A 6,690-nucleotide genomic window follows, 5' to 3' on the forward strand; every position below is an offset into this window, starting at 1 on the left:
GGGCGTCTTCCTCTTCCTCTCTGCGAAAACGCCAAAGGTGGGTTTCTCTTGGAAGAGCGCGTGTCCAAGAGTTTGTTTGGGATTTTCGCCGTTGTTTGCTTTTTGCTTTTTGGTTTTTTGGGGGGCTTTTTTGGTGTTTGTGTTGAGGTTTTTTTGCGGTGACAGGAGGGAGGCGATTTGAATGCCCTGGCTGAATGTGTGTTCTGAAAGAGCTGGACACAGCTGGAGATCTGAAAACATCTATCTTGCCCCCCTAGTAATCCCGCTTGCCTTGCCTCTGGTCGCAGTAGTGGGGCATCACCAGTGGGCTTTATGGCTGAGCTCTGGCCATGCGGGGGTGCCCCTCCCATCAGGCCGGACACTGGATTCCAGTAGCCCAAGAATTTCTTAAAGACTTTAATTTCTCGGAGTGCTCTTGGCACCAAGTTTAGGCGCCCAGGGAACTGGAAAGATTCACCAGCCAGGATCACTCTGAGATGTTACTCTGTCCCATAGCGGGGGCACGCAGAGTGGAAGCGAGAGTCCACGGTTGACACCTTGAAGGATAAAGAAGACCAAAGCCAGTGTTTCGGATGTTCAAGGGAGGTAGCCTTCAAAGAGCACTCCACTGCAATGCTTTTGCATTCCAGCTCCGTAGTGTGGAAATGTTGGCATTTTGACTAGAGGGCTCTTATTCTTGTCACTACCTTGATTACTGTCCTGTGAAACAAAAGGATGTCACAGGATAAGGAAATTACTTCACTCAATCCCCTCTGCCTTTCCCACCTTTGATACATGACAAAGCAAGTTCAGAAAAACAGCCCTTGAGCCCGTGGGCCAGATGGGCAATCAACAAATCGACTTCAGTCACATTTACCAACAGTGAACCTCCTAAGGCATGCCATTGAGAAAAGTTGCAATGAAAATGAATTTGAAGGTTCCTCTTAGTTAGCTAGAACATTCACTCAGAAATACAGCCCTCTTCCACTTTTGCTCAGTAATTGGTGAGGTGAGTTGGAATTGCTTGTACTCAGAAAAGCTTCAATCACCTGCTTAGCTGAGTGTTTCCCGCAGCCTTCTTAACCATTTTAGAATCAAACTTTTAAAGAATGAATATCGAAGCTCCCTGTCTTAAAAGCAGAGCACCCTCACACCTTCCTGTCTCATCTCCTTGTCCCCTCTTTCCCTTGCCATTGCAGCAAATGCTCGAGCCTTTCCACATAGGTGCAGAAATAAAAAAGGATGGTGGGATCCATATGTCTCTATCACATACATATGTGGGTCAGTTGAACCCACCCCTGCTGCTGTTAGTTATGCCCCCATCCTCCCTGGTCACCCAGGCATCCTAGAAAAAAAATCCTTGCTTGATGAACATGGAACGGCCATTCTAGGTCATTTTGTCCAAACATCCAGATTGTAATATAGGGAAACTGAGGCCCAGAGAAGGAAAGGGGATTGGCCTGAGTTTACATAACAGTAGAGGCCCAAACTAGAATCTCTGTTTCTAAGTTTGCCTACTTCCCGATCATTATTTTGTTTTTTGGTGTGATAGGACTTTGACTGGATATTCAGGCAATCGCCAGCAGATGGGAGTAGATTTATTTAGATGCAGGATGTTCCCAGCACCTAGAATCAAGTTTCACAGGCAACCCGTCCCTTATTTTTCATGGAAAACAAGCCTGAAGCTTAAAGTTTCATTCCTAGGTTCCCCTGTGACTATGAAGAGTGACAAAAAGTTGATGACGATGATGATGGTGATAATGAATTCACTTCCAGACCTTACATCCCAGGGGGGCTTCCTCCTGCTTTTGCTCTCCCTAGCGGTAATGCTTGGTTGAAATTTCTTTTTTTGTAAAGATTGTATGTATGTATATATATGTATGTATTTAAGAGAGAGAGAGAGAGCGCGAGCAAGAGAGTGCTAGAGCATGCCCAGTACACATGAAGGGGGGCAGGGTCAAAGGGGGAAGGAGAGGGAGATGGTGAGGGAGAAAGAGAATCTCAAGCAGACTCCACAGCTGAGTGCGGAGCCCCAGGTGAAGCTCATCTCATGACCCTGCGATTATAACCCGAGCTGAAACCAAGAGTCTGACACTTAACCGATAGAGCCACCCTGGCACCCCTTGGTTGAAATTTCTGACTCACAGGACAAATAACCTGAAAAGCAACAAGAAATACAAAAATGCCACATAATGTTTACTTGTTGAGCTTTTGTGTATTTAATTTATTAGAATATCCATAAATATCCAAATTGAATGGACTTAACCTGAATATGAGATCATAGGAGAAAGAGCACTGACCTGGAATGGAAATTAAACCATCTGTGTTCTGGACCCAGGTCTGCTACATGACAGTGAATTTTCCAGTTTGACTGGAGTGTAGGGCAAGTTTGGAGTAAGACAAGAGGCAAAAGAGATAAAAGGCAAGAGATTAGGCTGCACCTGCCCTAGTGAGCACTGCCCACTCAGTGTACAGTAAATAAATGAGGCAAGAAAGAGAGAGTTGGACCTAATTGTACAAAACAAGAAATTTGATTTTAGAATCAACATTAAACTTTTGAAGCGTTTGTGCAAGGGAATGACTCAACCGGAGTGGTATCTTGGAATAATCACTGGTTACTTTGTAAAGGAGGAACTGAAATAAAGAGAAATTGAGGGTGATGAAAACAGGAGAGTATTGTATGTTTCTGCTTCTTGTAATTCAGTTTAGGTAATTTGGACTGACTGTTCCAATGGAGACAAGTAAATAAACTGGATGAAATAAGGGAAGAAAAAACTTAAAATAATGAGGCTTATCAAAATTCCAATGGCATTTTTCACAGAAATAGAACAATACTGACATTCATACAGAACCACAAAAGACCCCAAATAGCTAAAACAATCTTAACAAAGAAGAACAAAGCTGGAGGCATCATAATTCCTGATTTTTAAACTTTAGTACAAAGCTATAGTAATTGAAACAGTATTACTGGCATTAAGAATAGATACATAGACCAGTGGAACATAATTAAAAGCCTAAAGAAAAGCTCTTGCGTATATGGCCAATTAATATTTGACAAGAAAGCCAAGAAGACTTAATGAAAAAGGATACTTTCCTCAATAAATGGTGTTGGGAAAACTGGATTAACCACAGGCAGAGAAATGATACTGTACCCCATTTTACACCACTGATAACTTGAAATGAATTAAAAACTTAAATGTAATACCTGAGACTGTAAAACTACCAGAAGAAAACACAGAGAAAAAGCTCTTTGGCATCGGTCTTGGCAACTATTTTTTGGATATGACACCAAAATTATAAGCAACAAAAGCAAAAATAAACAAGTCGGACTATATCAAACTAAAAAGTTTCTTCACAACAAAAGAAACAATAAGCAAGATAAAAAGTCAACTTACAGAACAGGAGAAAAATATTTGCAAACCACACATCTGATAAGGGGTTAATATCCAAAATATATAAGGAACTCATACAACTCAATAGCAAAACAAAGCAAAACAAAACTCAAACCCACCCCCCAAGAATAAATAAATAAAAACCAAAAAGAACCACAAACAAGCCAACTAGAAAATGGGTAGAGGAACTAACTGAATCTTTTCCCAGGAGATATAGATGACCAAAAGGCACATATAAGATGCTCAACATTACTCATCATCAGGGAAATGCAAATCAAAACTACAATGAGGTTTCACCTTACACCTGTTAGAATAGCAGCATCAAAAAGACAAGAGACAACAAATATTGGTGAGGCTATAGAGAAAAAAGAACCTTTGTGCACTGTTGGTGTGAATATACATTGGTGCAGCCACTGTGGAAAACAGTATGGAGTTTCCTCAAAAACTTAAAAACAGAACTACCATATAATCTAATAATCTGGATTCTGGATATATATTAGAAGAAAAATAGAATCAGGATTTCAAAGAGATATCAGTATTTTTATGTTCATTGCAACATTTATAATAGCTGAGGCATAGAAACAACATAAATGTTCATCAATCGATGAATGCATAAAGAAAAGGTGATATATATATCATGTGTAGATATGTCATACACACACAATGGAATATTATTCAACCATAAAAAGAAGAAAATCTTGTCATTTGGGACAACATGGATGGACCTTGAGGGCATTATCCTACATGAAATAAATCAGAGAAAAACAAGTATTTTATGCCCTCACATGTGGAATCTAAAAAAGCTGAACTCAAAGAGATAGAGAGCAGAATGGTGGTTGCCAAGGGCTGGGTTTGGGGGAAATGGGGAGAGTTTGGCTAAAGGATACAAACTTCCAACCACAAGATGAATAAGTTCTGGGGATCTAATGTACATCGTGGTGACTATAATTAACAATGATGTATTATATACTTGGAAGATCTTAAACATTACCACCACACAAAGAAAGGTAATTATGTGAAGGAATAGGGACGCTAACTAATCTTATTGTGGTAATAATTTTACAATATCTATGTGTATCAAATCATGTTTTACACTTTAAATTGACATATGTTACATGTCAATAATATCTCAGTAAAGCTAAAAAAAAAAAAGATCCATAAAGCAACGAGGCTAAAATGTAGAAGAAGACAAGAATCCAGAGAGATAAGTCAAGCACTAGAAGCCATTTTTGCCCAGAGGGACTTTAATTAATCAGAAGAGTGTTATGAAACTTAGCTCTGGTTTTGTTGACCTCATGAGCAAAAGGGACAAAAGTTGAAGTTCAATGCCCAAACAAGTGGGAGATTTGATAAGCCTTCAATATAACGGTGAATCAGAAGTAACCAACCCTTGCAAGGAATTGCAGCCTAGATATCCATCACTGAGGTGGTCCCAGGAACCTTAAACCCTGAACTTAAATTAGAGTGGCTTTGGACAGATAGTGTCCCCTGGTAAAACACAACTGAAGAGAGAATTATTGAATTGGAATATAGGCCAAAAGATATTGTCCATATTTTTGTTTGAGGAAACAAATTATATGGAAGAAAGAAAAAGATGGATAAGAGACACAAAAAATATAGTGAGAAGACTAACATTTATTTAGTTGAAATCTCAGAAGGAGAAAAGAAGAGAAATGGGAAAGAAAATGACGGCTAAAACTTTGAATCCACAAGTTTAAGAAGCCCAATAGATCCTACATAGGATAAATGAAAACAATTCTACTCCTAGAGATGTCATAATGAGTCCTTCCCAGTTGTCATGCTTGGAAGGCCATCTTCCTATGTCCTTCTCATCTCATGGGCTGTGAAAGAGGCAACTGTTCTCTATGGGTCTGAAATGCTAGCTGTCACTGATTTCTGAGGCTTGAAAAATGTGCTTATATAAGGCTAAGACTAAGTGTGATAAAGTGAATCTTTCTTTTGCTTGCTCTCTCCCAAACTTTCACTCTAAGGAAAGGTTAATAAAATAAAATACTTTTGTGCTTTTTAGGGTATCCTAATACACCCTCCAGGCTGGATCATGTGAACTCATACACCGGGATATCTAATGCTGGGCTTCACTTAAATTCCTGCAGAACTTTATACTTGTAACAAACAGAAATGCAATGGACTGTATTTTGAGAGAGTTAACAAATCAGGAGATTTGTTACTAGAGCTTTTCATACAAAGACTGACTGAATGGCTGCCTGTTAGAGATGGTCAAATAGGAACATCAGAGTTTCTGTGGTCTCCTGTACCTCAGAAATTCCCTGACAACTACCTAAATTGGAAATATCTGTCTATAATGTCTTCTAAGAGGAATTTCAGGTGTTGTTGATCAAACTCATTCATGCATTTCTTCTACTTGAAGGACATTTTTATATGCCTTCTATGTCCCTCTTTCTTAGCTGTTTCTCCAAGAGAAAATATTTGGAGGGCTGGAAAGTTTTCTCTCTACCCAAGTCAATCAGAAAGTTGTCCAACAGCAGAGATGTAAACCCAACTTCATTTGCAGCATGCAATACATAAACACCACTTTTGACCAAATGTCATTGAGAGAGGAGTTTCTGGAACTTTGATTCTAGTTTTCAGGGTTTCTCTTCACTTTTGCTGGGCACTCACAATTTGTGTACGTTAGAGCTTCCCCCTCCCAAATTATGCAGAAACCTGCGCTTTAATATCTGACACATTAGCATTGAAAGGAAGGAATAGCGAGAGTGCTCCGCTCTTTTTTTTCCTCAGCAACTGGTGGTAGGATAGTGTGCTAAAAGGACATTTGACTATAAATCTGAAGATGTAGATTGAAACCCCATCAACAGCTACCTAAGCATGTGCCGCTGCCTCTGAATTTCAGCTCTATCATCTGAAATATGTGGTAGTAATAATGCCTACTTGTTAGTGGAACAAATTAGAGGAGAATCCCTGTCCATCCCAATTTCCTAGCCCTGGTGCTTCACCTCACTTCCTCGACCCCGTCAGGTTTCTCATAATCTCTATCTGGAAGGACTGCTGTAATTACCGCTGCTCGCCACCAGGGGTCCTTAGCTCTTAGTCTAATTGTGGACTAACCTTTTTATTTATCTAATTGTTTCCCTGAATCCAGGCAAGTCAGGCTGACATTTACAAAAAAATTTCTTCAGAAGCTCAGTGAAACAGAGTGAGATAAGCACAGGGGGCAGAGATCTTCTGAAGGAAGAAGTTTTTTTTTTTTTTTAAATTTTTATTTATATATAATAGTCACAGAGAGAGAGAGAGAGAGGCAGAGACACAGGCAGAGGGAGAAGCAGGCTCCATGCACCGG

Source organism: Canis aureus, chromosome X, assembly GCF_053574225.1.
Source record: "Canis aureus isolate CA01 chromosome X, VMU_Caureus_v.1.0, whole genome shotgun sequence".
Taxonomy (NCBI): domain Eukaryota; kingdom Metazoa; phylum Chordata; class Mammalia; order Carnivora; family Canidae; genus Canis; species Canis aureus.